A 24497-nucleotide genomic window follows, 5' to 3' on the forward strand; every position below is an offset into this window, starting at 1 on the left:
CAAACAACACGCGCGTTGCAACCTTGTAACCTTGCGTTTACGGAGTTATATGATAGTTATTGATTGAGGTTACCTGAAGACCTGCTTCTCTCTTCAATATTCTCAAAAAATGAGATTGCGGGTTCCGTCTGAACGAGATTTTTTTTCTAATTATAAAATCACACCCTTCGCATCCTCAAAAAAATCACATACATTTTCTACTTTATAACTTAAACTATGCACGTTGAAGAGCCAAACAATCAAGAATGAAATTGATAATCCTGTCAATCTTCTGGTAATCTGCAAACAATTACTTGAGAGATGATATAGGAGGTTACAAATTATTAATGAATAATAAGAAGATCAGCGGTCCCAGGACACTGCCTTGTGGAACACCCGAGGTGATTGAAAAGGACTCCAAACAAGCTAAAGTAACTTTACGAAAGGGAGACCTAACGCTCTTAGTTTGTCGCTGGCACGCGTCCCACGTAAAAAGCGATTTTAGTGTATATTACATAAATCGTGTTGGAGCCATAATGAGGAACAGAACCCTTTTGCTGCAATCGCGAGCAAGAGTGTTTCCGTCCTGCATCGATGACTTCACAGTTCACAGTTTTTCACCTCTCACCGCCATAAGGCGAATCATCTTTTTTTGCCTAACTATCTATATAAACCACACTTTGTTCATCGAAATATGAACTTAGTTAAAAATTTTTTTACTATTCTGATGTAGTAAATTTGTGATCAAGTTTTTTCGAAAATTTACACTTGAAACAGAAAATAGTTTAATATGACAACACTGAGCAACACAGGTTCGGACGTAGAGCTCAAACTAATTAAATATGAGAGTTTATAATTTTTTAACCATTCTTGTGAGTTCTGGAGCCTCTAGCCCGCTCGGAACTACGTCAAAAGTCCGCTGAGTAGCTGCTCGTCGGGTTCGTCGCTTCTACGTTTGCTTATGGGAAAACTGACGACTTTACGCACTTACGAGCTGACGAAGGGCACCAAAATTCACAGGAACGGGTAGAAAAAATTTAATCATTCATTTTTGTCCGTTTGAGGCAATCTTTTTTAAACGAGTCGACCAGTATAATATTTGATTTAAATATGCCCACGTGGTATAGATTTTTAGTTGCAAATTTACGGTCACGGAGAGAGACATTTCTAATTCACTTCACTTTTAGATATCTATTTCCGATTCCACGTAAAAACAGATGTCGAAAATTAAGCCCGTAGAGTGAGATTTACCTTGTGAGGAGTTTCGTGATAACCTTTCAGAAGTGAAAACAAAAATCAGTTAATTGTAGGTGAATTACAACTCGTGCAATGCTAACTTGTCAGTTATAAATGCTGGATGTACGAAACATGACGCCGAAGATAGTTTAACTTGTATTATACCATGTTATGATGTATGTAACAATTGAAACATGTTACTCTAAAAAACTTTTGTAGCTAACTAAATTAGCATAAAAAATCGAAGAGAAAGCACCGTTTATTGTTCACCTTTTTTCGCTGAACTAATCTAACTATTCTCGTGCCTCAAACCGCCTAGTTCTAGCGGCTTCATATCGAAGTGCATGGCAGTGCTCGTTTATTGTCGCCTAAAAACAGTTTTACTAACCGTTTTTTTCTGTGTCAATCGACTTTCCATCAGACCCTGGCACGTATGTTTTTGCGTGCCATTGTTTTCCTTTTCATACGCAGTTTCAATCCCAGAAGACGAGCGGAGAAAAAAAAAAAACAATTATAAGCAGCGCATTCGTGACTCGAACATTACCACCGAACTGAAACTGTCACGCAGTAGTCATCACCGCACAGTTGCTCACTGTTAGCACACGGTCTAACGGTTTTGTCTCTCAGCTGTTTTCTGAGCTCTGGCTTTATCTACCACAACACAAAGGCGGCAACCCACTAATCCAAGCCAGAGTCTGGCGCATGCCGCCGTAAACCGCGCAATAAGTGGATTATGACTCATCCTCCGGCTCGTGGTTCGTACAAATTTCGCCAACACTACTTTGTTCGAGTATGCAAATCATGATCTTGATAATGACTTCTGAAAGTAACATACTCGAGAGCCGATGAAGAACTCATAGAATTAGAGTTAGGAATGAAATACGGTGTGAAACTTAGTACAAAGGATAGACTCTTGGATGATGAAGATCCGTGGAAAACATTCTAACCACGTTTCAGAAAACAAAATGTGGGACACAGCAGTAGCACGTAATGCAAAGCCCAACTAGAGTGTGTCCTTCAACTTTGCTCGGGATTGCAGTCAAAGTGAATTGCAAAAATGCTATGGCCATCCACTGTGCAGTTCTGGCGTGTTTCCCTGATTCGCACACACAATTCCTTTTCCACCCCGTTTCCTCACTGCTGTCTGCTGCTTCAACACACGATCCCCCAAACAGCAACGCGAACGGTGAATCGTACATGCCATCAACAAGTTGTTGCTACGATCCGGCACCGAACTCGGCATCAAGCTCATTGCGTAACCGAAACATTCCTTTCCACCCAGAGATACCGTACCCAGAGCGAGGTTGCCATAGGCAAGGTTGTTTGCAATACGACGACGTTGCAGCAGACGTTTCGCACTAAAGACTGGGAGTTCTACTTTCTAAATACAAAAAAGAGTCCCCCTGAATCATGTCCCCCCAGGTCAGAGGAAACTGGTTAACACACGCAGCCCAAATACATTGGTGAAAACAGTCGTTTTGGTTTTCAGCATCTCAGCATGTGAAGTCTGTTTTTTAAGACATTGCGAAAAAGTTATTTTTCGCTACTGCCAGTTTTATATCCTCGACAGACGATAGAAATAGAATTGTTTTTAGGATTGACCAGGGCTTCCATGACAAAACTGATTAAATCCGCCGAATTGTGGAAAAACCTTCCAGTTGTTCAACCAGGATTCTTATACGGAATCCTAGACACAAAATACTTAAACAAAGAAATTTTTTGTACACCAGTGACCTACTAAATCTCTGCAGAAGTAATAAAAAACACATCTTAGACTATTTACCTTCCAATCCGAAACCGGTTGCCGAAAACCATTTTGAAGCGATCGAGAAGCTCCTCCGCCTAGGTTAGGTTGCAATCGCAGGCCGAAAGTCCCTCGCCGCTAGCGGAGGTCACGCAACAAGCACTAAAACAAACCAATTAATGGTGACGTTCCCGAAGCGGAACTTCACGACGGGCTCTCTCCGACTCTCCGGCACAGTTTACGTTTATAAAACAACACTGATGAGCCCGGAGCTTACTGTGTGGCATCACTCGGGAGTCGGGATTTTTGGGACGGCAATTTCCGAGCTTACTGCGATCGTCTCAAAAACAACACACCACAAAACCGTCTTCACTGTAATTGATGTTGTCGGATGTTTCTTTCTTCGTTTCGCCGTAGGTTGTTTACTCCCGTGTCGGTCACTTTTCCCAAAACCGCTATCCATTAAACGGTTCACCAAGTAAGCGGCCAAATTTCGCCACAGTTTAACAGCACCATCCAGAGCATAAAGCAATACACAAGGTCGTTCGATGGTCACTTCGCGAACACAGGGCAAAAAAAAAACAAAAAACAAAAGAAACAACTAATCACTTTGAGAGCAAGTGCAAAAATTTCATTCACACATTTTCCTTTTACCCCGTTCCAAGCTATGGAATGCACTCGAATGCCACGATACTCCACAATCTTCTAACAGGTCGAATGCACTCGTTAAGAAAAAGGGGAGCTAGGGGATGATGCGACGCAGTGGTGCGGGATATGGACAACAAACGAACATCCGAATCTACATGGGACGCACCGTGAAACAACACAAAGCCGGACAACACAATCGTGACTACTAAAACAACCTTTCATTAGACCACAACGCGAAAGACTGACGGCCGGGATCCGATGGGGACGCCAACTTGGTGGAGGCCCTAACGAGCGCGCCACATGCACTCTGGCTCTTCTCGCATTTTCTCTCATGCTTGAGCGAACAATTTGCTCATTACTTGCACCGTTGGCGCTGGCAGACAACCAGACAGACCCACTGATGGGAGTTGGAAATCCCGATCATTCGCGACAAAAAGAGCACCAGCACACGGTTGAGCGTACGGCGGCGGCTGTTCTCACTTACCGATCATCAGCCAGGGACGAAGATGGTCAAAACAGAAAGGCGAAAACTCGAACTGCAGCTTGCCGATCTAGCGAGCGGGTGAAGCCACGGGCAGTCAACATTTGATGGGTGGGTGGAGGTTTGCACAACTTTGCAACCGGTACGGTGTAAAAGCGTGCTCGGTTGCGGTGTAAGAGCGAACTAGTGTTGGAGAGCGAATGCCGGTGTGCACAGCGAGAGAGAGCCCTTGATGCGTGAAGGTGTTAAGAGACAAGAAACAAACAGTGTTGGAAGAATTGTTCGTTTTCGACGTTTTCATGTTTCGATGTTATAATACAACGTTGGTTTTGTACAAAAATCCTCGAATGGAAATGAACTAAAAGCACTTAGGGTGTTGAACGTCTTCTGATATCCTATGTGTAAATAAGAATATTTATTTATTAATATAACATATAACATTATGATTCCAACTTTATTGGAATTCAGAGTGATTTTTGTTAAAAAGGTTGTAGTTAGGAAAGCAAACAATGAGTGTTGACGGGTGAAAATTTGTTATTAAAATAGAAATAAGTTCGAAAAATGTTTGAGCTTTAATCTATTTTTTAGACTTTCAACGCAATTTTTACGTAGAATTACGTTTTACGGCAACATAGGGGTGCAAATTGAACGATTTGTTGATTTGATTTGTTGTTGTTGTTTTGCTTACTCGAGTGCACAACCGCACACTCACGGGATATATAACTCTCGGTGGTCATGTAGAAAGCTAGCATGCAAAAACTTAGTCTTCATTGTTTATCTGATCGCTGTTGCAAGAAAATGATTTACTGGAAAATGGATCAACTAGCAGCTAGCATTGCTCCGGCTAGTCGCAGTACAGTAAGCGACGATTTCAAAACTTTTGTTCATATTGTGGCGCTCCTGGTAGACGTATTTAAAAGTTCTTGGTGCCTACGGGTCGAGAATTTTTTGTTAGATTTACCTATGTCAAAGCTGACTTCGGGCAAATTCCAGACCAAAATTTTACTTGGCAACGGTTGTGGGGAAGGTTCCGGCCCAATTTTAATTTCTTTGCACACAAATTTGCACGAAAATGTACAATTTAACAGAGCATTTTCAGCTGTAGCAGAAAAATGAAGGTTTTCGTTACAAATAAGACAATGACGTTGGAACTGTACCAAAAAGATTGTCTCCAGAAACGAATTTAACCGTTCATTCGAATTCACGACCAGTACGTCATGTTTTGGCCGGATTTGGCGAGCTGAAATTACAGCAAAGTCTTTCAAGAATGGTATGCATAAAAAGGGTCCAGCTTGTTCCGTTCTATTTGTTCCGTTCTATTTAAAAATCCTGGGCAATCATGAAGAGAAGTCTTAAGGCAAAGACAACAATTAGATGAAGACCTGGTGAAATGAAACGGACCAGCAGAGGAAACTGGTGGACCGCATTAGAAGTTGGAGATTATCTTCCACAGCGCTAGGTTTTGTATCTCCCATCTGTGTGGGAAGCACCGTCAAACAGGCATGTCTGTAGGCCGGTTCGATTTGTCGCGTTCGCTTTTAGCCATTCGGGTACTGCTATTAGGTAGTGTGTTCACTTGTAATATGTATTGTTCGCTTGCTTGCAGTGTGTGAAGAAATAATAACAGAACTAGAATCATTCCGTGTTATCAGTATCACATGTATCAGAATCGCCATCAAAATTTCAATTGAATAATTTTGAGCCACTTTTTAGCGCCTCAAAATTATTCTATTGAAGTAGTTGTTATTTTTCTATCCCTTACCACATCGCTGCTAACAGTGATATTAAGAGTTATTTTTGAAACAATTTTCTTTTTCAAAGCAAAATTAAGTTCCACCCACACTATTCTACAACCCCCCATAACCCCATTGTGTCTCACTACCATTCGTCCATAAGCCTGAAGGATGAATCCATATTACAAATTACTAACTAGTTCAATCACAGATTTCTAAATTACGTAATTCAAACTAGTTCGATAACTAAAATATGATCGCATTTAGTAAGAAACAATTCTATTTCAAGCACTTTTAGCGCCGCTTTTTCTTTCGTTTGGAATAAATGTAGAACTCTGGTCACACATTTCATAATTAGCCAGGTAAGAAAATTCAGCATTGCTTCAAGAGCGTGTTTGTGAGTCTGATAAGGGCCGATTGTAATTGACAGAAAAAGTAAAACAATTTCTTTCGAGCCAGTATATTCTGTAGCAGCTTTAGTTACGCTTTAGCTTCAGATCCAGTGAACTTGGCTACTTTGCCACTTGTCTTCAGTCTCCATCTGTTGACGATTACTCAGTTGACTACAAACAGTGAACATCGCAGCCCGTCCTCGTTTACGAATTCCTTCATTCCTTCACCTACGCCGTGCCGACTACGTTGTGGCGTTAGTCCTCTCCGTAAAGTAATCATACTTTTTTCCAAAGAGGCAAAGTCAGTGGGGAGAAAAAGCTCCGTTTACTACGTGCTAGTAATGCTGCTACGTAATGGAAATTATGCGCGTTGGTGCTGGAGTATTATTTATTTGTTAAGTCATTTGACACAGATGTGGTCTTAATGATATTAAATCTATAATTTTTTTGTAAAATTCGGACCACATGGTCGCAGTCTTTTTGTGGTATAAATGAAATCTACGTTACATACACAATTACACTAAACTTCTCAAAATGGTTATCGCTTACAAGAGAATCGTCGTTTGAAGCTACAATCAAAATTCCAAAGTCGGAAAGTTTGTAGAGAGCATTGAATTGTGCAGCCATGAATAGGACTGGATTAAATAGCCCATAGTTTACTTTGCTCGGCTCGAGGTACAGAAAGTCGGAAGTGGTCTCTCAGGTGTTGTAGTATAGCAAGGCAATCGAGAACAGTAATGATTCAGGAACTTGGCAGCTATCTTAAAACTAAATCCTAGCTGATGGTAAACCATGATTTCATTAAAGTGTGGATGAAATGTTAGCGCGCAATCAAGGTTTGCACCAACATCATGGATGTGAGCTACCTGTTGAAAAGTACCCATAAGTACTGTGTATTAAGATATGACTGGATTCAAATTGCGGTGAAATGTAACTACGTTGCACTTCTGAACACCGCGCACCATGCCTCGAACTCGTTGATCAAATGTTGTAGTTCCAGACAGTCAGATAAGGCTCAGATTACCGAGAATATTTTCTCATGATCTGCGTGAAGTAAGCGACACCTTGGTAAAGTAAAGACGTTGATAAAAAGTGTGGAAAGTAGGGGACCTAAACTGCTCCCTTGTGGAACGCCGACGAGATTGGCGAAATATTCCGACTCTTCCGAACCTATTTTTAAGCAGAGATCTCGGTCCGTTAGGTATGATTTCATCCATTTTAAGATATCTACATAAGACCCAAGCTTTCAGGTCTGTGTAAACAGTGTCTATTTGTTCCCAATCTTCCAGATGGCTCAAACAAAGTGAGACAAATGAGTCGAATTCGTTGCTACAGATCTTTTGAGAAAGAAACCATGCTGATCCACAAAAATTAAAGCAATGAAAATGAACCTTTTCTCTAAATAAAATTCTAAACATGACATAAAAAATATCGAGCTACACCCATGCTGTTTTATTCAGACGGTGAAGTGGTACTTTACTTACAGCTGTGTTCCAGTAATCTTCAACATCATTTTCGAATGACTTCGAGTCAATTGAACAACACTTCTTTTTGCGATGACCAATCATTTGATAGAAAGAAGAATTGAAAGAAAATTATAACTGAAATTTACCGTTTCACACCATCAAATTGACTAACCACAACCGATTTCCAACCATTTACAATAAAATCTGACAGTCATTTCGAGGGACAAAACATCCAGACTGCAAGATTTGAAGTGACAAAATGGCAAAATTTAAAATGACGACCTTGTTGTGAAACACAAAAATTTAGATAAATCTGGATCACTTCTGAAAAATCAGGAAGATTGAACATCAAATCTGCCAATTTGTATGCTTGTTCAAAAATCTGAATAGGCTGGAAAAATCTTTAAACCTGATTCTAAGTTCACTTGCGGTCGTGTCTTATAAACAGTCTTGTCAATCATTTCGTTGCTTCTGTATCAAATATACGAATACTGCAGCGTAAAAAACTGTAGTTTTTACGTTCCGAACCATTTTGAGCTCCTTTGAACACTTTAGATCCTTAAAGCTGTTGTAAATTTAAGATGCTTTTGAGCTTTAGAAGGCTTTTGAGCAGTGGTGGGCACCATTCCGCTAATTCGCTAATTCGCTAATTAGCGACGCTAAAATTTAGTTAGCGATTTAGCGATTTCGCTAATTTTTGAGCTGGTTAGTGAAACTGTTAGCGTCGCTAAAATTATGGCCTTCGAAACGCTAATCGCTATTTCGCTAAATTTTGTGGAGAAGCGACGATAGAAATATTTAGAAAAACTGTGAATTGCTGATGGCGTACGTAAATTGCTTCGAAAGATGAACATACTTTACTGCGAAAGTTACTTTTGTCAGTTTTTTTACCCTAGAATGGAGTTCCAGTTATCGTACAAGCCACAGGAGCATTTTGAAGAACAAGCACAAGGTCTAGATTGAATTTTTGGCACACCAAGAACTTTGGTAAATTGCAATGCGCTTGAAATTATGACAACTTTGGTTCTACTTTTTCGATTCAGATAATAATAAAATTTTCATGAAAACATTCCTAAGAGTATCTATTTTCAATGCAAGCTAAATAACTTTTGTTATTCTTGTTTTTACAAAATCAAATATGAATACCGTTTCGTGAACCTCTTACTGTAAATAGCTTTAAAAGGAATTGTTTTCGTTTGTTTAACCAGAAGAGATCAAAGTGATCCAAATCTTACAAAACACGAGCAATAAATATAGCGATATGACTATTTACATATTAAAAAGTTAGCGATTAGCGATTAGCGAAAGTTCCGCTAATGTGGGTTTAGCGTTTAGCGATTATCGAGCTAAATTTTCCGGTTAGCGACTTAGCGATTAGCGTCGCTAAATTTTCGGTTAGCGGTGCCCACCACTGCTTTTGAGCTTCCAAGCTTTTAGGTATAAGTATAAGTATGAGTATGAGTATAAGTATAAGTATAAGTATAAGTATAAGTATAAGTATAAGTATAAGTATAAGTATAAGTATAAGTATAAGTATAAGTATAAGTATAAGTATAAGTATAAGTATAAGTATAAGTATAAGTATAAGTATAAGTATAAGTATAAGTATAAGTATAAGTATAAGTATAAGTATAAGTATAAGTATAAGTATAAGTATAAGTATAAGTATAAGTATAAGTATAAGTATAAGTATAAGTATAAGTATAAGTATAAGTATAAGTATAAGTATAAGTATAAGTATAAGTATAAGTATAAGTATAAGTATAAGTATAAGTATAAGTATAAGTATAAGTATAAGTATAAGTATAAGTATAAGTATAAGTATAAGTATAAGTATAAGTATAAGTATAAGTATAAGTATAAGTATAAGTATAAGTATGAGTATAAGTATAAGTATAAGTATAAGTATAAGTATAAGTATGAGTATAAGTATAAGTATAAGTATAAGTATAAGTATAAGTATAAGTATAAGTATAAGTATTGGTATATATTTGAGGTTTTTTAAACTATTTTGAGCTTACGAACTCTTTTGAGATTTTTCAAATTTTTGCTTTTGCGCTTTTTACACTTTTCCAAGTTTTTAGGTTCTGAGGCCTACGAGGTCTTTTCAGGGTTTAGAGCTGTTTTGGGTTCTTCTGTGCTCTTTGAAATGAAGGTTTAAAGATTTCAAGCTTTTTCAACTGTTCTGAGCTTATGAAGTTTTTTAGCTTCAAGAGTTCTAGATTATCTAAAAGCTTTAAATTTTTTTAACTTTTCAAAATTTTTGGAGAAATTTTTATTTTTGGATCTTTACATTTTTGAATTATTTTAACCTCTCTAAAACTTATATACAATTTGAGCATTTTTGAACTTCTGCGAGCATTTTTTTTCTTTTATAAAACTTTGAGCTTTTCTAAGCTCTTTAAAACTTCTGGGCTTTTTTGAGCTGTCAATTTTTTTTCTTGTCATTTTTTCAAGCTCAAAAAGCGAGTTTTGTGAGCATTTGAAGTTTTTAGGCATTAGGAGATTTGATTTTTTTTGGAGCTTCAGAACCATTGAGCTTTTTAGGCATTTTGAAAATATTTTGAGCTGTTTAAGGCTTTCGTGCCTTTTGATCATTTTTGAGCTTCTTCAAGCTTTTTGTATTTTAATGAAATTTAAGGCTTTTTTAGGGTCTTCAGAGCTTCTGACTTTTTTTTTTTTAACTTTTTTTAGGTTCTCCAAACTTTTTGGAGCTCTTTAGTTTTATTTAAATATTAAAAAAATAATTTGAGCTTCGAAAAACTTTCTAGAAACTTAGAGCTTTCAACTCTTCTGGGATTTTTAAAGCTCTTTAAAACTAGTCTGAACTTTGTTTTTTTATTTAATTATATTTTAAAATTTTGTAGATAGCTTGAATTTAAAAACTGTTCCGTTTGGTAATTTTTGTTTAAATTTTTGAAGCATTTCAAATGCAAAATTTTTAACAAAAATGTAGATATAAAAAATGTGATATCCAGTACGTCAAATATGTAATACGAAATTGTCATACCTACTGAACATTAAAGAAGAACAAATTATAAAACGATAAAAACTGACATAATTCATTACCACATTTTTACTCTCACATAATAAACCAATTACTTATGCATTCTAAACAGCATAAAACAGAATTCGAATTCCATCCGAGCGAGATGGTTCTCCAATTGTAACTTTCCACCAGGAAACAACCCATTGAGTCTATTGTACCCAGTAGATAGACAGGTTCATCCCATCAACAATGGAATTGAGAAAAAAAAGAAGCGATAGACCATAAATTCACTACCCATCTTTCCCAGTGCCGATTTTCGCTGGCTTCGACTCGCAGTCCTCAAAACCTCTTAATCAAATGCCGTAGCTCGCAGCTCTTTCTCCCTCACCAGCAAATCATCAATGGAACCATTAGAAATCGACCCCATCGCGATGCCACCCGATCTGACAAGTGCTTGTGGTGGCTTGGCTTGGCGTAGAAGTCATCCGTCAGCTGGCGTGCAGGCAGAGTGAGGAGAGAGAAAAAAAATCACCAACCGAAGTGATTTACGATCACTCCAATCTGCCCGCAATTCAACACCCTTTTCTCCGGGCGGGATCCATCTTCTTCCATCTCAACAGCAGTGCTGAAAATTTGCATAACAAAACCGCCAACATCCATCGAAAGCATCGATATTTTATCGCTTCTGGGTTTGTTTCTCTTTACTGCTGCTGTTGCTGTTGATGCAGTCCACGACACAGAAGCAAAAAAATGTGGGATGGGAAAATGGGTGGGTTTAACTGATTCGATGCTTTCAGCAGCTGTTTGTTGGAAATTCGTTAAATTTTTTTTCGAGGCCGGATCTTGACACTGAGATCGACTGTTTTGTTTTCTCACAAAAAAGAGATCGACTGAAGTTTTGAACCGGCTTTCTATCTGAAGTGAAGTCAACGCCTGAAACGATCACTTATCTGGATTTCCTTGCATGCATATTTGTGGAATACAGAACGCAATTGCATTAGAGTCGATATTGATCAGGGCGTGGGCACAGATTAAAAATCTCAATGCCAGCAGCTCAAATCTAGCGTTTGTGGTTTACCTCCATATACATGCACCTCAGAGTGCCATGATCGGGTCAGCTCGGTTATGCCTGCATATGTGCAGCGTTGCCATTGTTCAGTTTACACATTCAATTCAACCTAGACGATACTGGCAGCTCGGTTTATGCTTTCATACGAGTTGCAGCCGTGTTGACCGTAGAGAAACCTGTACCACAGCAAATTACAGAGTAGCCGTTTAAGCCTAACTGTTTCCAATAAAACGAAATTAAAGACACTATTTACGCTAACATTTAGCGAGCTCCATACGAAAGACCTACGCACTTTCCAGTGCTCGAGGTGTTGATGTTCTTTCGCCGTCGCTGTTACCATTTGCGGCCATAAACATTATCCTATCTTTTAATTTATCGGAAAGAGATTTTATTATAGTTAATTGACTTTTGGAGGGTAGTTATTCTAGCATTTATGTCGTCGTGTTGACGTTTTATGCTCCTCCCCCGGTGAGCAAAATTAAGTCAACTAATCAAAAATTACATTTAGATTCAATCAAATAAAGTTGGAGGGATGTTTCTGGACTCAATTACTACATGTCCTCTTAAGTTTCTCTTTTGAGATGATAAACAAACGTTGAAAGGCACTGCTTTTAAAACGTCCTCGTTTTGATGTTCTGTGCTTCTCTAGTAAGCATAACTAAGTCAGCTAAATTCAAATAAAAGTTTTAATCAATCAAATGAGGTCACAGCCGAAGCTGATTTTCTTTTCGGCCAGTTCTTACCAAGCTTATTAGTTTTACAACCATAAACAGATGCTCAGCACATACCTGAAACGAAAAAACAAAGTACCGAAATTATTAGCGGGGTATACCAAACTTGGTTCAAGGCGACAGAAAAATTGACTGTTGACCGACTGACTGTGTGTGTGTGTACCGTAACCCACTTTGCACAAAAGTAAAATCAATTAAGAACACAACGATTTTTTGCTCATCTAACGACGTACAATTCTGCGTTCAATTGATGATTATCTATAACGACCATCAATTTTCTGTAAGCGAAGCCATTTTCGATTCGAAATCCACCTCAGCCAAGACGCACCACGAGGCTGGCAAGGATGGCGAGAAATAAAAATAGACGTCTCTTAACCTGTAACCTCATAGCTGATTGCTGGAAAATAACACCATGCTCACAACCAGAGGTACGGAAAATCAGGCTAATTATTCGCGCCCGAAAGAAAATATCTATCTGACAATTTCTGATACGTGTCTCACACCAGAACCTGCGCGAGAGCCTATAATTCGCAGCCCAATCGACGCCAGCCGAGCAAACGGTGCAATTCACTGGCGCCCACGACCGCCGATACGGCGAACCCGATTTGTTCAAACAAAACAATTTATGTTTAATTGAAGTGTTTCGAACAAGATTTACTGGTTAGCTGACATTTAGCCTGTGCAGCAGCTTCTCTGTTTTCTCACTCTCTCTTTTGCGGTCGGAGTGATCTCAAAGTGAACGAGAGTGAACGGTGAGAAAACGTTGTTAGCAATCTACATCTAGGCGTTTACGTGATAAGCTGGCTTTCTGCGAGAGTCATACACGGCATGCCCTCTGGGGCTCTGTCTAGGTGCTAACTGCACTTGGGACCCACTCTCGTAGAGGACCGCACGAAGGTAATTGCAATGTGGTGAACGTGTCGAACAGTGTGTCAATTATTGCGCGCCAGCAAACTGGAAATCAGGAATTTAATCAATTGAGAGACCCCGAAAGCCTTCCACGTTCTGGCCGGCCCTCTTTCGTGCAAGAGCCATCGACAGCCAGTTGATGAATTATTAGCCATAATTGAATGTTCTACCACCACCCGCTATATACGAACCGCGTGACGGTCGTTGCTGATTGATTACGTTCCTACGACCAATTAGATAGGGTATGCGCCAACCATCGGAGGCTGGGGCGCAAGCGCCATCAGGGGGCAATCGGCGGTTCGAGTTGATCGGAAAATGATGTGTGAAATACCATTAAGATCGGGCACATAATGATTCACAATTTGTAGGTATAGCAGAAGGTGGTGCATATTTCATGTATTGACGCTAGAAGCTGGCAGTTATGAATAGAGTGAAGCTGAGAGGGAACCAATTGAACTGACAACTGGACTTCTGATAAAGTGAATTAATATTATGGTAGAGTTTTGGTTATAAGTAAGAGTTATCTTGATAAATAAAACTGTCCGTGCATCACGGCATCATTCGAGATCATTTAAGAATATTTTGCTTTAGATTTATATACCAGATAAGTAATGAAAACCAATTGGAAATGATTTTAAAAACCAAACTTTAAATTTCTCCCACCTTTATTGAGAAATAACGCTGTTAGATCACTATTCATATGAATTACTATGATATAAATACACGAGATCACGGGCGAAATTTTTTTTTTTTTTTTTGGGAGATCAGTGCAGTTGATGAAGATGCAAAAAAACATAAAGAAATACCCATGCACAAAGTTCAAAAGTCAATTGATTGTAATGAACGGCAGAATACAACTTGTAATGAACGGCAGGGCGAGATCTAGATCCAGATGATGGCGAAACCACATTGCTTCGTTATAGATGACGAGATATATGTGAAAGCAAGCTTCCAGCAGTTACCTGAACTCCAGTTTTTCACTGCTTATCATAAATTAGGTGTTTCTGACGACGTTCGAAAGCAAAAATTTGCCTCCAAAAGCGTCTACTTCCACTTCTAAAGTTATACAAAAGTCCTACGCTCTCCTAGCCACATTTCATTGAAGATGTTTTGGAGGGATACAGGGCTAAGAATGTCAATTTGATGCCAATTCATATCTATCTCCCGAATACATCGGAACTGCGGCCTATTAAGAAGTACTGAGCCAGAATAAATAATGCTCACAACCCAATATTACAAGTTATGCCATTTTCCGGTTTCGCAAGATTTTATTCCGTATGTTATACTAACGTACGAAAAATAAATCTCAATTCGTACTTACAACTAGTGGAACTTGCCTGAGTAAATCTCAACCACGCAAGAAAATATCACAGTGGACCATGTTGCGGCTTAGAAAAATGAAAGTCAAATTCTTCTCTTGTAGGATGAAAGCAGATAAAAGAAGAAGAAGAAAAGATGCAGCGCACTCTCAGCCACGAAATAGTTTATTACGGTGTTGCGTGTTGCATATTGCAACTGTGCGGCTGGGGGACAACAAAATTCTAGTCGTGCTGACTGGTGACAGAAATAAGAATGGAGTTCGAAATGCTGCTTTAAAGTCGAATTAATCGTCTATGTTAAGGCGTTCCAACATTGTGAATGAAGTTTTATAAATTCCCTGAAACGAGTTCCGCATTTTTAGCAGAACATGCCGAACTTTTCATTCAAATCGGATTACTTTTTTAATACCGCTGTTTATGCACAGTATTATCGCACATCTGTTGCGGATTTTGACCACACACCCTCAAACACCCTTGATATAAATTGATTACATTGGTCAATTTTGACATAAGGGGAAGTATTTCTACACTGGCTAGAGCAGTGGTTCCCAACCTTTTTGGCTTTGCGACCCTCTTTGCCAAGAACAAAGAGCTTCACGGCCCTTCTGGCGAAACACAAAGATTTTCACGGCACCCTAAAAAAAAATTAAATACAAGTTTTGCAATACGAGACTGTGTTTGTCAGTCTCATCGTCTCTCAGGTCTAATTTGTTTATTGTCTCTGTCTTAAATTCCAGAAGAGTCTAAAATCCGCTCTTTCAGAGGTATTCAGAAAGACATTTTATTCACTTGTCAAATTTACCAAGGCCTTCGCGGCCCTCAAAATTAGCTTCTCGGTCGTGGACCCCCGCCGGTTTGGAACTACTGGGTTAGAGGTACCAAATTTCACATGAATATTTAAAAAGCTATAACTTTTCTAGGGCAACTATTTTGAACTTGTGGGCAGCATTTTTTTCGCTTTTATCGACCAGTGTTATATTAGTTTACTCGACAGAAAAAGAGATATCAGTTGAAGATGCGGGGAATCGATTTCCGCATCTCTCACATGCTAAGCGAGGGCTCTAGCTACATCTTGTTACTATTCACTCGTTTCTAGTTGCTTTTTACTTCCCAGCTTCGGGTCGTTACTTTGGTCTCCTGTAGAAAATTCAATTGGGCGGACTTTCAACCCACCTATACCGTTGGTCACTGAGCGAAATTCACGGATTACACACTAATACTGAGCGGAAACAAGTCAAAAGGACTCACAATTAATTTAACAAAGAACAGCTTGAAAATTACGAGACCATACAATAGTTTCATTATAATTACTTTTCGCGGGAAGGAAAGGTTAGTAGGGATAATATTACTTGCGCATATCTTTTTTTTTCGCGATGAAACGTCCGTCGGGCACTCCGCTCGCTGGGGGTGTAGATGCTGATCGGGTGGCTGATTCGTTGCCTTAGAGATGCGGTGGATTCTTTGGTCGGATCCGGTCTTCTGGCCAGCTGGGCGTTGTAGTATCGGACGCAGCGGCGTCGGTGGTCACCAGTGGGGCGTCACAAGCGTAGCACCGGCTTGTCGATCGCTGGATAATCGGCTGGCGGGTAACCCGAAGGGTGTCACTGTTGCACTCTGGATGGCTCCAACTGGCTTTAACTTGCCTTTCACCACGGCCGCGGTTTTCAACGACGCGCCAAAACTAAGCGTACAAAATGGCCTTCCAATTTGGCCACAAAAGGTCTCACTAAGGGCTTTATTCCGCCAAAACTTCGACACTGGTTCTTTAACGCGCGACTACACTCCTCCGGGTTATAATCTAAAATTCTCCCCCATATTTGCTATCCGACCTTTTTATTTACAACCTGTCCGCTTTCCATCCTAGACCCTCCCTGCCGCGTAGCGCACCACCCCGTTGTTTGTACCCGACGACTCGAAGCTTTTATAAACTTATCGTTTAGTTTGGTGCCAGGGTTTTATTTATCATTATTTGATTTTTTAGAACAATTTATTGATTTTACCTAATTTACGACTTGTTTTCTCTTAAATTCAAATTTTATATACATGCAAAATACAACAAAATAGTTTAAATAAATAATTCATATAAACAAACAATAGAAATAATTTATATACAAAAACTAAGCAAAATGGCACCAAACCGAGGCTATTAAACAAAAATTAAACAAAACTCAAACATAACATTGGAGTATGTAAATGCATAATTTTTGCTTAGACATTTACTGACAATTATTCATACGTGTAAACAAACAACAGGCATCGTCAAACACAAATTGTGGACCTGGCACTGCGGTCTGCTGACACTAAAAAAAAATACAATATAAATACGAGTAAAGATCAAGCTGGCTCAGCGACCAATGGATTTTATTGTGACCGTCAAAGAGTTTGGTCACAATTTTCCCGGAGTCGGATAAAAAAAAAAACTGAAGGTTTTTTTTTCTTATTTTGAGTGTTAACTTCAGGTGCGACTACTGCTCTCTTAGAGTCAGGGCAATTTGTGGAATGATTTTTCATGACAATCAGAGGATCTTTTTCCCACAAATTGTATGACGCTAAGACAGTGAGCCTGTCCACCATCCGTCACTGTCCGATGCGACTACTGCTCCCTCAGTATCAGTTCAATTCATGAGATGATTTTTCATAGAAACCAGAGGAGCTCTTTCTCATGAATTGTGTGACACTAAGGCAGTGAGCCTGTCCACTTACCGTCAGATGCGACTACTTCTCTTTCAGTATCAGTTAAATCCGTGAGATGATTTGTCATGGAAACCAGAGGAACTCTTTCTCAAGGATTGTATGACACTGAAACAGTGAGCCTGCCCACCATCTGGGACAGTCGGATGCGACTACTTCTACTCCAGTACCAGTACTCTTCGTTGAATGATTTGTCATGGTATTCAGAGGAACTCTTTTCAACGAATTGTATGAGGCACTGAAGGAGTGAGCCTGGCCATCCTGCCCTACACTCCATCCGAAATCTGTCAAAATTAGAATCGACTATAATCTCCTGATTTTCCATACTAGAGATCTTACATGCTTCTTATCGAAGTGGCAGGTGTTGCGTCAGATAAAAACCTTTTTTGTTCGTCATCGCCGTACATGTTGAGTAGAAATGTCTTACAGAACCAAGAACCGAACCGATTAAACCTATCAACCTTACTTTTTACTTTATCCTTTTCGTCACAATCATATTTTGGACGGATAAACAATTCTTGCTATCATCTCACTCGGGTCACTCAAACATTCATCTCATTCAGTCAAACACTCATTCCTACTTCGCAATCGCAACTCTTAAAACTAATACATATTGATCATTTATGCTAGGGGCCCCTAAAACTTATAATTTTGCATCTAATTGTGATGCACATTGTGGATTATCTCACTCTTTACGCGCTTCCAAAGACTCTCTCGACTTGCGAGAGAAAAATGAGTAAGAAGTACGCAGAATTATATAATTCACGAATAAGAGTGTTATGTCGACATGGCTGCGTACGTGCGCGAAGACTACCGATGTAGCCTGACACAACACAACCCGGTCGATGTCGACTTATGCTTATGCGGCTTGGAACTGTCAAAATCATCTCAACATAATAACGTGCAGGATCACACCAACTAGCAGAAGCAGAAACACTTGGTAAGTATAATTGTTTAATTTTTTTTTCTCTTTTGTAGGATCTAGGATCGATTCCACAGGAGTTCGAATTGGATGGAGTTACGATGGCACGAGAAGGCAGCAATTGATATGGTGGTTATAAACATTGAAAGCGGAAATTAAATACAGTGATGTTTGCTTGGTTGTTTTTTTTTTTTTTGGTACAGTTGTGGTAACGCGTGATTTAATCGGGCTTCAGATGAGCGGCAGGCCAAATACCGATACTTTTTCCGGCTAAATCTTGCAGTTCGTAGGAGGAAGAACCGATTTTAGCTTTGACTCGGCAAGGCACGAACTGTGGCCCATATTTGGCATTGTAGTGGTTCGCTGCGCTAGAGGGCTTCATGTTTCTGCGATAAACTAGCTGCCCCTCCACGAACGGTTTTGCAAAGCGACGACTACGCAAGTTGTACCTGTGTTGTGAAGATTCGTGTGCTTTTTCCAGGTTTTTACGGACGACTTCGAAAATGCGGGCAAACATTTGTTTACGTCGGTCTTGCAGCTGTTCGGGAGTGACGTTTTTGTTATCGTGCTCGATTTTATGATCCGTTCCGACCTCGTATAACTCCTGGCCGTGGGTTACGAAAAATGGTGTAAAGCCTGTCGAAGAATGGACACTGGTGTTTAGAGCCATCTCGATTTCAGCCGTTCGCGTATCCCACAGTCGCTGGTCTTCCTTAACGTACGTGCGGATTGCGGCATTAATTGTTCGGTTCACCCTTTCTACAGGATTAGCCTGAGAGTGATACCGTGAATTTAGCCAGTGTGTTATTTTGAAGCGGTCTAGTAGCTCTTTAAAGTCCTTCGAAGTGAAGCTGCTACCGTTATCCGTTATAATAACCTCTGGGACTGAATTCCGGTGGAACCATTGATCTTTTAAGACCGTGCACATCGGTAAACTGTTCACATTTCTAGTGGGGTGGATCATCACCCACTTTGAGAAGTAATCACACACCACTAACATGTACTGATTACCACGACGGCTACGGGGAAGAGGGCCAATGAAATCAACCGAAATTATTTGCCACGGGCGAGTGGCTATTTTCATTTTTCCCATTTCAGGTACCATTGGAACAGATGCAGCTTTCACTTCTTTGCACATTCCACACTTTTTGACGTAGGTTTTAATTTCAGTTGCCATTCTAGGCCAATAATACCGCATTCTGATTCTCGCAAGTGTTTTGTCGTAACCGGGATGAAATATTTCATCGTGGCACTGTTTCAGAATTTCTGTTTTTTCTGAATGAAGCGGTATTCGCTTCCATTCGAAGCGTGAATCGGGTATGCCGTTGGGATCATTCACAAATTTAAGCAGTCTGCCGTTTTCAACTTTAAAATCCACAAAATTATCCGGTTGCTCAGTAACTTTGTGGAGCATTTCCGAGTACCACGTTGAGTCTGCAACAGCCGCAATGCTTCTCGAGAGGGCATCGGGTACTACGTTCTCTTTTCCCTTGCGGTGTCGTACGGTCATATCAAACTGTTGCAGATTCAACGCCCATCGACTGCACCTCGAACCCACTTTCCACTTTGTGCTTAAAATGTGCGTCAAAGCTGAAGAGTCCGTTATCAGGGTGAAGTGGTAACCCTCAACGTACCCTCTGAAAGCATCAATCGAAAGAACTGCAGCCAATGCCTCTTTTTCAGCAGCATGATAGTTTTGCTGCGGGGTGGTCAATTTATGGGAAAAGTAAGATATGACACACTCAGCACCTTCATGCTCCTGCGTGAGTATCCCCGCAACAGCGACATCACTGGCGTCCGTCTGGATAGTGAATTCCCTTTCAAAATCGGGATTACCTAGAACGGGCGACGAGATTAATCGCTCTTTAATAGCGCAAAAGGCTACTTCAGCATTATCATTCCACTGAATGGTTTTCGTTTTGCTTTGCAACAGGTCAGTTAATGCAGCAGTCACCCCACTAAAGTCCGGAATGAATCGGCGATAATAATTCGCCATTCCAAGGAATCTTCTGAGCTTCGTTATTGTATTTGGCCGTTCGTATTCAACGATTGGGCGAATCTTGTCGGGATTGACACGCAGACCGTTAGTACTCAGAAGATATCCGAGGAATTGAATTTCTGATACACCGAATTTAGACTTTTCGAAGTTTATGCTTAGATTGGCCTCTTTTAAGCGACGCGCGATTTCTTTAAGAAGTTGCAGATGTTGCTCGAACGTTTCTGTCACCACGACGATATCGTCTAGGTAGACGAAAACGTACGGCTCTAGTATACCGTGGCCAAGAACTTTATCCATGAGTCTTGCCAGGGTGGCGGGACTGTTGATCAAACCAAAAGGCATCCGTGTGTATTGGAATAACCCTTTCCCTTGCACACTAAAAGCTGTAAACTTTCGCGAATCTTTTTCCAGGGGCACTTGAAGAAAAGCTTCCGAAAGGTCGATGGTGGATAAGTATCGCGCCTTTGGAAGCTGTCCCAAGATACGACCTGGATGAGGCAACGGATACGCGTCTCGCACCGTCCTCTCGTTAATCTTGCGCGCATCCAGACACAACCGAACCTTATTTGGTTTGATTACTGGCACACAATTCAACGACCAGTCTGACGAGCTTCGTTCCAGTATTCCCAAGCCTAGCAGCCGGTTGAGCTCAATCGCAACAAGTTCCTGCGTCTTAGGGGACATTACATAAGGAAACTGTCTTACTGGGGGTTTACTTTTCCACTCTTCGCTTATAACTATCCTATGTTCAGCACCGTTAGCCAACGTTAATTCTCCCTCACGGGCAGGCAAAAATAATTTTTTTACATCGTCGATGGCCGCGCTCTCTTCTTCGGTCAAACTTGTATCAGAAGTAGGCTGGGCACTATCGGCTAATGTGGCAACAAACTCTTCCCTAGCATCCCGTATTGTAGGCTGAATTCTGAATTTCCTCCAAAAATTCATTCCACAAATGCAATTTATGGAAAGGTTTTTAACAACTAAAGTAGGAACTATTTTTACTGATCCTTGAAAAACGAATGGAAGTTGAGCTTCGCCTAAAACATTAAGCTCATCTCCGCTGGCGGACCGCAAAATCACGTCTTTACGAAGACGTTGCATTTTTTTATTTTCAAGCTTCAGAAAAACGGTTTCGTTGATAAGTGTGTAATTGCTACCACTATCAAGAAGCGCATGCAGCGAATATCCGTAGATGTGGACATCGACATACGGTCGGTTATCATTCGCTACTGGGTATGTAATGTGTAAAACTTCTTTGGCACGTTCGTACAAATCATCGTGCGCGGCTGTCCAGTACGCGGGTGGACTTTTCGCTTCGGAAAAAACATCTCCTACGCATCGGTGTTCTGCGAACCGCGATTTTGGGTCGCACGAGAACCGTTTTTTAAACAATATGGACAATAGTTGGTTGGAAAACCGCGAAGACCACAAAAGCTACAGAAAATACCCCGTGGCTGCCGACACATAGCCATGTGATGTCCGGCTCGGCCACAATTGTAGCACGTATGAATGGATGGTGGCACGTGTGAGTTGACCACGTCTTCCAAGCTTAACTGCGGACGGTTCTGGTATCCAGAAGGTCCTGCTACTGGCTCAGGTTGGGCCGAATTAGTCGGTACTTTCTGGTTCTGTTGTGAGATGGCGGTCGGCTGAACATGTCTAGAAGAAGATTGGTTATGGCGAGAGTTATCTTGTGTGTTGGCAGAGGTGGTATTGAGGCTTTTGTTGGGATGCGAAACAGTGCTGACTGGGGCAGCAGTTTGCTGAGAGGATGGTTGGGTTTTAGCTTTCTTTTTCGACTTCGTACTGGTTTCATCGACTGTATGGACAGTTTTTTCGTTGCCGAAAACTCTGTTGTAAGCTGATGAGTTTATCGAGTCTAGTTTCTGTCCCGCAGACACCAGCGTGACTAAATCTAGTATCGGAATAAACGTCAGGGCCCGTTTGTAATCCTGTCGTATATTCTGCAACAGAATTTGTAATTTTTCATACTCAGGAATTTGTACGTTCATTGTACGGAATAATTTTTCTATTTCAAAATAGAAATCATGGAACGATTCATTCCTTTGTTGATGTCGTTGGTAAATTTGTTTCTTTATCCAAGCATCAAGCTCTGGATGCATAAAGGTACGTTTCAACTCGAAAACCAGGTGTTGCCAATTAAGCAATCTGCCAGTTGCCCGCTGGGTCATGTACCACTTAAGGGCTGATCCAGTGAACAAATGAATCGCAGATTCAAAAAGTTCGTTTTCCGAAACACGTTCAGCTTGAGCTAAAGCCTGAACAAGTTCCAGGAATTCATTCAATTTCCATCCCTGATCCTCGCCCCCATATTTCGTTATATTCCACTTGGACACAGGTAGAGTGTGCCGATTTGGGATAGGTAAAGCAGGTTGGTGAGGAATAGGTAGGTTTGAAATTGGATATGATGGTTGGGCAAAATTTGAAATGTTGCGCTGAGTTGACTGTTGGTTGTTGTTCGGAAAATGGGATGTAGTGAAAGGATTAGGATTCTTAAAAGGACTAAGGTTAGGATTAGGAGTTTGAAAATGATGGTTGGGGCTCTGATTTTGAAAATGGGTATTATTCGGAATGGAGTGATGATTCGGGATAGCACTGGAATAAAACGGAAGGTTATTATAGTTGGAAAAATCCTGGAAAGCTTGACCGGTTGGAATATCGTCTCTAACGGTTTGCGTGCCAGCATCTTGCTTGGATTTCACTTTTAACAGCTCAGTCTCTAATTCGAAAATTCTAGCTTGTAAAGAGTGCATCCAGTCCAAGTCTTCCTGACTCAATGTAGTTACTCGAGTAACTAATCTGCCGTTTGCAACACCGTCAGAACTATTTTCGTCCCCAGGGGGTTCTATTGGTGGAACAGGTCGTGGTACAGTTGAGTTAATATCAGGGGGAGCAGGGGTTTCCTCATCAGTCGGTGAAACAGACCTAAACAAAGCCTCAATACCCTCAGCAAACTCGACAAGAGCGTTTTGCACCTGACCGTGCAAATTTGGTGATCCCCGTGAGTCAGTCAAAGCCGTTATCATGCGAATACTGAGGCACAACATTCTTGTATGAATGACTTTCCGTGCATCTTCACTCACTTCCAACTCGAACTCATTTTTCAACTCGGAAAACTTAAGCATGCATTGTTGCAGCTCTTGATTTGGATCTCCCCCGAAAGTTCGCAAAGATATATCACCATTCCCTTCTTTTTCCGCTTTTAGCTGATTTCTCAACCATTTGCGTTTGTGCGATCTGTCGAGACCTGTTGAGAGATTAACTGCACGAGAAACCAATTCGTGATCTAATTCCTCATCAGTCAAATATTCCACTCTTATTCCATAGTACCATTCGAACAACAGCTCACTAGCTTGATCAAATGTGAGACGCGCTACAGCCATCTCAATTTTTTTTTCATTCACTACTAAATTATAAACGGAATTATAAATTTTTCACCCACAATTTAAATAATAAAACCCAAATGCACTTATCGCACCAAATCACACAACCGAAAATGAAGCAATATAAACAAGGCTGATTGATTGTTACTGCCAAACGCAAGCGATAAAAACGATCAAACGGTGTATGACATTTCTACTCGAACTGGCACGGAACTGACGGAACTTCCATAGTATGATTTCTCATCACTCGCAACGATTCGTTTTTTCACACATAATGATTTTTTTTTTCGGAAAATCTTTAAAGTATTAAATCGATCTAATGACAATGAATGAACGATTGTGAAATGAATTTTCTCCAGGAGTCCGTCTGAAAAAGGGATTTGCTTCTGGTCTAGGAAGCAAATCACTTTTTCTTGAATTTTGCGTTGGGCGCCAATTGTTACTATTCACTCGTTTCTAGTTGCTTTTTACTTCCCAGCTTCGGGTCGTTACTTTGGTCTCCTGTAGAAAATTCAATTGGGCGGACTTTCAACCCACCTATACCGTTGGTCACTGAGCGAAATTCACGGATTACACACTAATACTGAGCGGAAACAAGTCAAAAGGACTCACAATTAATTTAACAAAGAACAGCTTGAAAATTACGAGACCATACAATAGTTTTATTATAATTACTTTTCGCGGGAAGGAAAGGTTAGTAGGGATAATATTACTTGCGCATATCTTTTTTTTTCGCGATGAAACGTCCGTCGGGCACTCCGCTCGCTGGGGGTGTAGATGCTGAT

General features: G+C 40.3%; 1 protein-coding gene across 5 annotated transcripts in view; it reads right to left on the bottom strand.

Moving 5' to 3' along the window:
- Window positions 1–24497, bottom strand: part of LOC129733027 (protein Shroom) — a 498971-nt gene that overhangs the window by 177648 nt on the left and 296826 nt on the right. The window lies entirely within an intron of this gene.

The sequence above is a fragment of the Wyeomyia smithii genome, chromosome 3, assembly GCF_029784165.1.
Source record: "Wyeomyia smithii strain HCP4-BCI-WySm-NY-G18 chromosome 3, ASM2978416v1, whole genome shotgun sequence".
NCBI lineage: Eukaryota > Metazoa > Arthropoda > Insecta > Diptera > Culicidae > Wyeomyia > Wyeomyia smithii.